The 13,050-nt window shown below is 30.5% G+C and overlaps 1 protein-coding gene across 1 annotated transcript in view; it reads left to right on the top strand.

The window, feature by feature from the left end:
* Usp10 (ubiquitin specific protease 10) overlaps positions 1–13,050 on the top strand; it is a 49,372-nt gene that overhangs the window by 29,574 nt on the left and 6,748 nt on the right. The window lies entirely within an intron of this gene.

Consider the following 13,050-nt stretch of genomic DNA (forward strand, 5'->3'; position numbering starts at 1 on the left):
GTGAGTGCTACGTATTTCAGCTACAAATGAGATCACTTCGAACGCACGCTGTTTATCCAGGCAAAATAAAGTCATAGCTCAGTTGCATAAAAGAAAATCGTTAAACAAAGGAACTAACTACAAGTACTTATGTATGTAAATGTGTGTTTAATCACTTCTTATTACATGCTAAATCATCGTGGACTCTTTTTTTTATTTACCCTCTGTTCATTCGTAAATGTTGTCGAGTCTTTGTGGTGATGCATTTTCGAAATATGTAGTGTGACTAATAGCCTTCGCATGACAACAAAACACATTTTTATTGTGTACAATGTGTACCTCGTCTCTATGTGCATTTCATACTTTGTAAGCTTGTTTATGGCATTTTTTATCGCAGAAATTATAAATTTCACTATTCGAATCGAGAAAATTACTTTGTGTGTAAACAAGCTTGTCAAATGAAACTGAAATGTACCAAAAATTTAACGTTTACGTCTATATACATATTAGCTGATCAAATTTGACCCGGACTGAGAATAATCTGTTTTCTCCTTCACAATAGATCCTTGCGCCAGTACAAGCATGCCAACGCTTAATCCAATTTTCTATACACTTGTTAATGAGAATCGGCTGGGCTCACCTTCAGTACCTTCAGCAAATTTGGGTATTTTCGGTTTTAACTCATTTTTGGCGAGCCATTCGCAAGATTGTTCTATAGTTTCGACGTCATATTCATAAACCCACGTCTCGTCACAAGTAATGACGCTGATGAATGTAGGGTCCTCAGTTGTCAAGCATCTCTTTTGCGACCTTTAATCGACGTCGTTTCGGTCGTTCGTTCGGGTCTTTTGTTACGAGTTTAGCCATGACTTGCTTCATATCCAAAATATTAACCAAAATATATTGCATCGATCCATAAGAGATGTTGAGATCGTCGGCTATCTCTCTGATGCCAACACGACTATTTTCAAGCATTGTTTATTAACTTTTTCGATGTTATCGTCATTAACAGACTCGCATGTGTGTGCATTTTTAACAGTATTCCGTAGACGTGATTCCATTGAAAACATCGCCTAAAGCTGTTTTCCATATATACTTTAGAAAACTTAATATCGATTAACTGGATGGTCATATTTAATAATGAGTGTATTTTCTCCATTTTATCATCTTAAAGAAAATCTATTTTATTACTCAAAAAAGTTGCTATTGAGGGCGATACACCGGTTACAGCAATCTTCCAACTTTTCTATACAATTTTTGCAGTGCGGTAGGTATTTCGTTTCAAGAAATAGCTGATACTGTGCCTGGCTAGTACCTTTCATTTATTTTCTATCCTCTTAAGGTCTGTGGACAGGAAAAAGTCGCTAAGAGTCAAATCTCGAGGATCCGGTGCATGCGAAAGTTATTTGAATCGCAATTCTAGCAAATTTTGTCATCGTTTTTATAAAGTTGTGAGACGATTAATTCGTTGATTGTCACCAAAATGCTAAAATGCATTAAATTCTAGAAACAGTACAAGTTTTTCAGCCTGCCTGGTATTCTTGCTGTCTACACTTACAAATATTTTTTTCTAAAAATTCAGTAAACCGTTATGTGAAGATGTGAAGTAAAATAGAAACAATAAATATAAATATATCACATAAAATTCGTTCATCTTCGGATTTTTTTCTCCTTTATTTACAAAGAGCTTAATAAATGATTTTATATAATATTATACAAAGTATTTTCTCTACTTACTTAAAACATTTATTTTAGCTACAAATTTTACAGCAATATTCTGAATATTTTAATTTGTTGGTTCTATTAAAAATTGTGTAATTTAAAAAATATTCGGCAAAGTGAAATTTTAGTTTCCAAATTCATAAAATATGATGCATTTTATTATCCATAACCTTTCATATCAGTACTGTAGCTAGCAAAATATAAGCAAAGACAAATGTGTAAAGAATCAATTTTTATATAGAACATATTTTATTAAAAATTAATAATATTTAAAAATAAACAAAGGAAAATGTGTTGTTAACCTTCCCAAATGCATTAGGACTAGAAAAATATATAAATAAAATAAAACCAAAACAAAAAAAAAAGAAATAAATAAAAATAAAGAAATAAGAAACAAACAAGTCGAAAGAAAAGTGTAAAGTTGATGGATGTAAATTGAAATAACAAGCCATTTCGAAAACGTAGTATAAAATCTACTAAATTTTGATACAACCTTATCCGACGAGATTTTAAAATCTAGCAATATTGATCATTTCGACAACTATAGAAACTTTATCTGTTATTTTCGATGCGACAATTTTCTACTCGCACGAAAAATACGAAAGTTAAATTCGCGTAGTCGACAACTTGACATGCGAAAGAAACAACCATTTTATCTATTTATTATAATTTAATGCCATATAATAAGTGCGTATTTCATTATAATAGTATATGATTATGACAGTTTATGTGATTTTTACCAGTTGTTTGTCATTTATGATATACTAGTTGCTTATTCGATTTGCCGCTCTTTTATTTTTGGTCTCTTGGAACATCATTTATGCCAAAGACTGCCTAAAAAATACTGTCACTGCTAATGACTTAAGCGCGACTGTAGTTATTGAGACTGCGTGGGGCTTAAATTTCAATATTTGAAAAGTATCGCATTTACATGGTATTATTGGCATATCCAATCGTTTTTCATTTGCGGTCATATGAAAATGTTCGCAACCAGAAATGCTACACTTGCGATCTTTAAATGGAAATGAAAATTAATTAAAAAAACACTGAATATTTAAGTATTATATGTAGATAGATATATAAATACTTTTACATACATATACATACCTAGATATATATACATACATATTTTTACATATGGAGAGAAACAAAAACTATAATTTGCGGCTTGTTTGTGATGGCGTTTGTGCTGTCATCAGGATCTGTAGCACACCACATACATATACATTTATACAATAGGTATACCTACCTACATATGTACATATTGTTCAAATGTATGTACGCATATATCTACGAAAAGATAATTGACTCTTGAAAACAGAAGATCAATTCGAGCATTGAATTGTTTTGCACAAAACTACCAAACGAAATGAGTGTAAACTTTTATTCAAGCGCTTTACACTCTACAATTTGTTGTTGTTGCTTTATTACAGTCTGTGTTGTGGGTCTTTGAATAAAGCGATATGTTGCAAGCAAATTAATTTCAACTCAGAAATAATAAAGCGACAGTAAAAAAAAGTTGGCATATTTATATCGAACCACATGCACACATACAAATGCATACATACAAATTTATACATACACATGTATACATATATATACACATGTGATTTTGAAATAAAAAAAAAATGCCCTTGCGACCAGTGATCACGCATACGCCTCTCTGTTTTTAATTAAAAATAAAATAAATACTTATACATACAAATGTATATACTCGTATGTACATATAACTGTATGTGGGAATGCACCCAAACTTGTTTTGTAATAATCATTAAAATTTATCATACATTTAATTTGTATTTGTAAACTCATTTCTAACATAGACACTTATAACATTAGTAACCTAAATAATTAAATCACGTTGTCAGGCAACTCTTCTAGACAAGTCTTCTTTTTATGTAGGCATTCAATATTTTCTCATTAACTGAAACGTTCACTAAACCTTCTGTTTCTCTAAGATCGATGATATACAGAGAAAACATACTCAAAATCTGCTATAAATTTTGAAATTTTTTGAATGAATCTACTATTTCATTAAGGTGGGGCTTCAAATTTCATAGCCAAGTCCAAAAAAGCTTATATGTCTGTCGTCATTGTCTTGCAAATAATATGTATTTAAATTGAATATTTTTTTTGATTATTGTGCACCATATTATCCTGTTCAGGAAAATTAAATTTAAAAAATATATAGTAAAAAAAATTAAATAAAAAAAATCGAAATAAAAAATAACAAAATTGCAATAATACAAAAAAAATTTAATTTAATTATATATATAATAAAATAAAAAAGCAAGCAACGAAAAATACAAAAATATTATTAATTACTTTAAAACCAAACCAAATAGTGAAAAGCGAATAAAAAAGGCAATAGATTAAAAATAAATACATATTAATTACTTGGTCAAGCCAATATTCAACGCTATCAAACTAGTTATATTAAAATCATACAAAAAAAAACAAAAAAAAGAAATAAAAACACCGAAAACAAGAAAAATAACAGCTTAAAAATAGTAGTCATAATAATTTTATTAAAAAAAAAGTATATAAAAAATTAAGAAAAGAAAAATAGTAAAAAAAAAAAAATAAGAAAAGGAAAACAATAAAAAAAATAAAGGAAGAAAAATAATAAAACAAAATATTATTTATTAATTCGTTACAGAATTAATCAATGAAAAAATCTTAACAGAATAAAAGCAGTGTAAAAAAAAAGAAAAAAAATTGTACATGTAAAAATAAAAAAAATAAATAAAACAAATATTCAATTAATGAAGTTGAAAATTAGCAAATATAAATTAACGTTAACATATACAAATAACAAACAAGTCTATAAATAAATGCATTAATAGATTGCGCCAAGTGATCGGTCAATATTTAATGCGAAACAGTTTTAACAGGTCTTCTTGTAGGCTTTGCTGCATTTTCTTGCTATAGTTAACAATTAACACTTTCGTGAAAATCAGCAAATAATTCGCTAACCTATATGTACATTTAGAGTAGCTTTTTGGTTGTTGTTAGTTTTCCTGTACTTTTTTAAACATTTTTACTAAAAGTGTGCTCTTTCCTCACAAACACGCTTACCTCACGATTATCGCTAATAGCCTAACGACGATAACACTCAGTTTTGACTAATTGAAATTTAATTAACATATAACGCAATGTTTGGGTTGGTGTGGGGTGGTATGTACATTAGGGTGGGAAAAAAAAAAAAAACGAAAAAATAAATTTTCCTTAAAATAGTCAAACTTCAACCGTTAATATCCTTTAAATGATTGGGTTTACGAAAAATACGGACCTTTTTTGAAGAGCATTTAAATTCCTACAAGATCGACAACGCGAAATAATTTTTCAAGCAATTGGAAGCGAGTTATACACTTTTTTATATGATTTAAAAGATAGAAAACTTTAGTCTCAACCATAACAAATAAAAGCTTATACTTGTGAGGCTTTAGAGCAACTAATTTTTCAGAGTAACACCACCCTAATATATAGGCATACGACCATACGTAGTATGTGGAAAGTGGGTGTGTCCTGACTTATCATATGACAGTGGTTATTTTTTTAATGGAATTTGGATTTATGCGAAATTTTTGGCAACAATAACTGAGGTGCTCACAATTTCAATTATGAAGTTGTTATGGAATTTCGAAAATAAAATAATCTCAGATATAGAGTGTAGGCACATTATTTCACTGGGAGTGCGCCAGATGTGGCTTTGCAGAGTGACAGCTGCAGTACAGCGTCTACCAATAGGGATCACGTGATTTTGACATATTTGTGTAAAATTTTGTCATGTCACGTTTCATTTTGATAGAACACTTTAAAATTGTCATAGATTATTATGCAAATTTACGTTCCTCGGAAAATCCGGAAATTCGACAAAGCATCTTCAGATGAAGCCTATAGATATATTGCGCCTATAGATATATTGCGCCTATAGAAGATATTGCTTACAAAGTTTGGCGACTCGTTAATCGTTAGATTATTTTCTCTGGGCGTAAGCTAAATCAAAGGTTTACGCCAATCAACCAGCAACGCTCGAGGAGCTCAACATTCAGCGCATTATAGCCGAAATTCCAGCAGGAAAGCTGCACTAGGTTATCGAAAATTGGAGTAAACGCGTGCAGATATGCAAACGGAGGCGTGGTAGGCATTTGGCCGACATTTTGTTGTTATCATAAATGGCATAAGTTTATCTTTGAGTGTTTTATATCACTTTAACAATAACAACTTGTTGGTAGACCCTATATCAGGTAATAATAAAAAAACTGTTGCTTTTGACAAGGTATCTTCACGAAATGTGGCAAAGATTATTATGACTCAATATTATACTCAAGCAGACCACTATAGCATATACATAACTGTCATACACACTGATCGATCAAAATCAAGTTCTTGTAGGGTATTGTAGATACGGGACAGCCGAAGTTAAGGTTTTTTTTTTATTGTTTTTGTGAAAAAATCGAAATTATTATTAAAAATCTTATTCCTTTCGTCATTACCTGCTAAATATATCTAAGAAGATAGTGGGAAATTCAAAGTGGAACGATCCAGCCGCTCCGGGGAAATTTTCTTTGCCGGTTCCGAAAACAGCATTTCGAGTAAATCACGTTTAAAGTTTTGGGAGCTGATTACACCAAATAAAAAAATTCTTACAAGTAAGCCTATAACTCCGAAACTATTTGCCGGAACAATTTAAAATTTCCCGAGAGTAATCTGAAATATAGTTATGTATGTATGTACATTCGATGTGTGGTATAAGTAAACTGCACATATATACATACATATATGAACGCATACACACATACTTACATATTTAAAGTACAATATTTTTGATTTTTTCTGCGCGCATTTTTAAGCTCCAAATTACAATCATCTATAAAAATTCATTTCAGGAAATATTTGAAAACGAAACAAAAAAACAGTTAATAATTGCTTGAGCAAGGTACGTGCCAAGCGTTGTTAAAATCTAGTGAATACATACATATAGTTATATGTACTTACAAACAGGCGGCCATAAAACCCATATAAATGTTTACAGTACCATGCAATTATCAAAAGAAAAACAATGCCAACACCACTACTAAATGAAATTATCGCAAAACTGCCAATTTAACTTTAATTGATAACTAAAATTTATACAACAATCGACATGTGACACTCGAAGCACTTCAGATTCTATAACGTTAGTAATTAACATGCAGACATACATACATATAATATATCGGGTTTTTGGGTTTCTGCCTGCTCTGACTTTTTAAGTGCCGGCGTCAAACCACTATGACTCTTGAAAATTCATGAAAATTTCAGCCTCTTCGACAACTTGTAAATGTTAAGCTACCAGAAATCACTCATCGCCCGACAACAGTCAACTGTACCAGGAATTGAGTGAAGCGTATCAAAAACTCATAAGTTTATTTAGAGCAATAATAGCAGATTACGTAATAGACTTTGTACACAGCGCTATTGTTTTTACTTAATTATTGTTGCACGCACACACACAGCCACTCACAGTACTTGGAATAATAACCGTTGTACGCGTGCTAAAAGAAAAACATTATAAAGTGTTGTAAAATAGTAGAGAAAAGAGTGTGTAATTCTTGTTTTTCAATAAAATTATATGGGTGATTAAGTCAAAGTCTCAAGCGTTCAGGCGATAATAAATGCATATATACAAATACATATGTACATATGTATATATGTATATACATACTATTATATCAGCAGCAAGTAGTTATTGGCGCATTGTGTATATACATATGTATGTATGTATATATGTATGTATATGTAGTTTGGTTAAAGATAATATTTGTGTAAGAAGTAAATCCTTGATTCTAGTTGTTTACTGTGTTTTTTTAGCACAATTATCTGTAAATTATAAATCAAGCGTCCTAACTATTGCATGTCTATTTTATTGACAACACCTTTTAGTATTATTTAAGAAATATTTTTCATGTGTTTTAAGTGTTCTCTGAACGGCTTATTGAGGTATTTTTTCTACTTGGAACACCTTTTAGTCCAATCTAATAAATAGTTTTATAAGATTACGGGTTACACTATATCTAAATATATGTATATCAAATTTGACCTCTACTGACAAAAAAACAACATGTTCACCTATTTCAATAGACATCTATATTAACAGCTTCAAAATAAGCTCCGTTAGGGCGCATACAAGGATAAAAATTATTAATCCAAATTTTTGCATTCGCAAGATTGTTCGATAGTTTCGACGCCATCTTCATAAATCTACGTCTATTGACCAAAATGTTTTTAAGTCGAGGAATAAAAAACATTGAGAACCCCTCCTATCTCTGTGACGCCAACACGACGATTTTCAAACACCATATCTTTAACTTTTTCGACATTATCGTCATTAACAGCGGTGAATGGAGGACTTGCATGAGGCAAGTTTTCAATAACTACATGAGCTCACGCAATGATTTGTGCCACTCAAACGTGAATAAAAAAAGTGCAAAACACACACTAAATGTCATATGGATCAAACTTCACATGAACATTTGAAAAGGTTGCGCAAACCTAGAAGTTTTGTTTTTTATAGATTCTGTGTGAGCGCGTTGTTTATATGGAACAGTCAGAGCCAAATTTGAAATGCAGAGAAAAATAAACTATTTCTTCAAAAATGTATATCTTCTGCTCTAGTCTTCCTCCAAACTAAAATGGCTTTCTACGAACGTCATAATCTTTTTATCTGAGCAATGTTGTTTCTTAAATGCGCTATATGTATATACAAGTAAATACTTAATACAATACTAAAATAGCTATCGTAACTTCGCACACGTACTTTTCTCTCCAAAAAGCTGGTCATTTGTCGGAACGGATATCGGACCACTATAGCATACAGCTGTCATACAAAGTGAACGATCGGAAGCAAGTAGTTGTGTGGGAAACTTTTTTATTTGACGAGATATCTTCACGAAGTTTGACATGAGTTATTTTCTAAGGCAGTATCGTAGTCTCCGCAGAAATTGTTTAGATCGGATCACTATAGCATATAGCTACCATGCAAAGTGAACGATCAGAATCAAGTACTTGTATACATGTAGAACACTTTTTCATTTGACGAGATATCTTCAAGAAATTTGGCAAGGATTAATGCCTAAGGCCATGATGCAATATCCGCAGAAATTGTTCAGATCGGATCACTATAGCATATCTTGAAGTATCAAAATGAAGTTCTTGTAAGCAATATTTTTTATTTGTCAAGGCTATTATAGCTTCGGTGCAACTCAAGTTAACTTTGTTTTTGTTTTAATTTCATAAAGTAATTTAATTTTATAAGAATGAAGTTCATAAAGTAATTTAATTTTATAAGAATGAAATTTGATGTTTAAGCGAGTACGAACATATCTTATTCTAGAATTGTTAAATTCCACCTCGTAAATCAAAATATTGCATAAGCAATATGCTCCAAAATAAAATAAAATACCCGAGTGCAACCCAAATATACAATATATAAATATGTGAATATGTATCTGCATAAGTATTTACGTCAGTATAAATTTAATAATTGATTTTGCCGATATTATGGCGAGTAATCAAAAATTTGGTTTGCACCTACACACATATACATATACATACTAACATGCAGGAGAACATACACTTTGCAGTCAACTACACTTCAAATTTAAATTCATTAGCATTCTGCAGAGAAATACATATTTACATATGTATAAAGTGTGTATATGGATGTGGTGTGTGTGTATAACAGATTTCAAATAATTGCATATCATTAACTAATTATTTTCATTTTAAACAATCACATTTTAATTTGCATTGAAACGTTTAATTGACTCTAGTAAAATTGCCAAATACTTTCTACAACAACCAATAAAAACAGCGTTAACCTAGTTGATTAATTAACCCAAATTTTATGTACTTATGTACATATGTTTACTTGTATTGCTGCCTCTTCAGATTAGTTTATCTTTTATCTGTGTTTGTATGCATAACCATGTGTGTGAATTCATTGCCAAATTGCGCTTAACTAAGCAAATACTTGAGTTGAAATTTTATCACCTTCAAATTGTGGTAGCTGCCAACTTCCGAAAATTGGTGGACTATATATTGTACATACAAATATGTACATATATGTAGGTATATATCTTTTTATGTATGCATATACATACATATATGCCATAAATAAATCATAATAGCAAACTTATTTTTATATAATTAACATTATGATCGTCATAAATCTATTACCTCATCATATTATGACAGACTGTCAGCTCATAAGCCATATGATCCATGTGATTTAATCAAAAACTTTTGCTTATTGCACCATATCCGACGCCAACTCGCGCTCGCCAAACGCTCGAAAGCCCTAATAAAATAGGCGGGAGCTCAGTGTGCTTTCATATATCAGCATATGTACGAATATGAACATTTTTTACCGACATTTTTTTATAGTCTTACAAGTCTTACTACTTTATATATGTATATGATAGTTCTATTGTAAAATAAAATATATATATATGTACGATATATACATTTGTATATGTGTGTTTGTTTACGCGCTCATGTAATTTATCAAGTTTGTTCTGAGTGTTATTGCAATAAAGATACAGGAATATCTACATGAGTTACTGCTGATAATCGCTTATCATTAGCTCTACACACCTACATACATATGTACTTTGTATATTGCGCTCTCCCATTATCGTACATGCCATAATTGATAAAACGAGTATCCGCCACTGCTATGGCCTATTTGTCATTACGCCAGGCAGGCAATATGTTTAATTGATTCAATAATAATTTTCCTTGTCAAATAAACAAAATGATAAAAAAACATATATGTATATACATATGTACATTGGGCCATATTGGACGTCACACTAACCGCTCGCTAGTAGCTAACCCGTTGACTGCTATTGTTTTTTTTTATTATTTTATTTATTTGACAAGGCAAATTATTATTGAATCAATTAAACATATTGCCTGACTGGCGTAATGACAAATAGGCGTGTACATGTTTATATAAATATATAATAATTAAAAAAAATATTTTTTCGCTTAGCCTGAAGGTAAAATTTGTAAACTAAAAAAAAAAAAAATTTTTTTGAAAAAAATTTTTTTTAAACATCTGGAGATTCGCTCACTTTTAAAGTAAATTTCATTGAAAACTTTTTTCCCGCTCCACCCTAATATATATGTTTATATAAATATATATGTATATATATATAATATGTACATAGATATAGTATACTACAAGTTTAGTTTTATACTCGTATAGTATACTGCTCGTAGCCCCTTAGATCTCATATCACCAGGTCTAGATGATTTCATTGCATTCTCATTTGCTGTTCTGGTTGTATTGGTTGATTGGGTTGCATCGTTGCTTCTACTTTCAAATTAAAACTGTTGATTAGCTACAGTGTCATTTAATACATACATATCTAGTTTTGTGTATATGTACTATATGAACATATACGATATCTTGTTATCGGAGGTATAATAAACAAATATCTATTTTAGACTAGGTCTTGCACTAATTTTCGATATAGAGATCATATATGGTCAAATATATATATAAGTCTGTGCGCATATTTTTTGATTTTTCTTGGAAGAAAGCATTATATTTTTAAACTACTCTCTTTTCGCTAATATATCATATTCGATAAAACCTTCTTGCTGATTTCATTTTTATCAGGCGAATTTTCGAAACATTTCTGAGTTTAAGGCTTCTTATTGACTACTTATAATGGAAAAATATCTGTTGTTTAGTTAGGATTTGTATTGATTTCAGATTGCCCGTTCATACTTCGATAAATATCTGATTTCAATGCTTTTACTTTTATTTAACCTTCTTGATGTGTTTTTTTATCAGACAAATTCCTGGAACATTTTTAAATTAAAGGCTTTTAACTGACTGATTTCTTTCTTAATAACATAGTACATAATAACGCTAGGAACTTTATGAGATGAAATATGATAAATTTATATGGTAAAATATACATTTATTAAGAGAGTAATCTAGTCTAGGGACCTGAAATCCAGAAATTTTTCGTTTGAAGAAGATAAAATTTTTGTTTTAATTTTGCAAAATGAAAATTTGATTTTTTGTCGCTTTCCGAAATAAAATGCTATATAAAGAAAATTCATGCAAATTTTGAGTAAATCTTCAGAACTTGACATGTTTTTTGAGAAACGCATTGAAAAAAGTTCTTTTGAAAAAAAATCGTTTAAAGTTCCTCAGCTTCATTGTTAGATTTGCTTCAACTATACCGACCGCGTTGCCAATACATTGAAATGGCTCTAATTTCCAAAATAATATGGGAAACATCTAATGTTTAAGGTTGTCCTTTGGCTCAATTGTGCTATGTTTTCTAAAATATGCTAAGAAAAATAGCTTAAATTTACAAAAGTCATTTGTGACTTGTCACTTCTCTGCTATGTTTGAGTTCTGCCTTCTTGTAAAAGAATTTATTTATTTATTTTTTCATTGGAAAGCTACAACACAGTTTTTCAGTTTAATTCAACACAAGAGAGTGTATGTATGTGGATACACTATTACCTCTCTTTGATTTATGCAAGTTGTGTGTTCGATTCGTCACTCGCCTAATTTTGGAAGACAACAGCTATATGAAACAATAGTATTCTAATATTTATTTATTATGATTTGCAAGATTATTAGTATACTTTTTATTATAATAAACATTCACATACATAAGTATAATTCTGTGAAATATCGAACGTGCAAGCTTCTTCTGTGCTGAAAGTTGTCATTCTCACGCATACATATGGTGGAATATTAGAATTTACCCCTAAAAAAACAAACAAAAATTAAATGCACAAAAATTTAAATTTTTTCAGCTAGCTACCAATTGTATTAGTTTAATTCATTCACACCTTTCAACTCAATCTAATGCTAATTTAGCGGCTATTTTTAAAATAAATAATTTAGTGCATTTTAGATTCAAACATTAATAGCAATATTATATATTTTTTTTATCGATAAAGTAAACAACCGTGAAATAATATCGAATGGCGTTAGGTATTTTCCATAAAAACAAATGAATTTGTTTGGCATTTCGGTTATACACGTTTCATTAATACCAAGAGGCAAACAGAAGTTCCACAGTGTAAATCGTAAAAGTTGGCGTCTTGTGACTTCAGTGTTGACACTAAAATTGCACGAGTATGCAAAAATTCAGTGCTGCATGTTTACATACACCGCCCCGTGTTCGTACACACTGTACACTTTTCGCCACCAACTTCTCTCTCTAATCATTTGATATTTCATTGAGTTGTGGCGCTGAAAATTTTCACGCTGCTAGAATTGTCGTACATGTGCTAAAACCTCGATCATTTAACACCTTTAACTGC

The sequence above is a fragment of the Bactrocera oleae genome, chromosome 6 (assembly GCF_042242935.1).
Source record: "Bactrocera oleae isolate idBacOlea1 chromosome 6, idBacOlea1, whole genome shotgun sequence".
NCBI lineage: Eukaryota > Metazoa > Arthropoda > Insecta > Diptera > Tephritidae > Bactrocera > Bactrocera oleae.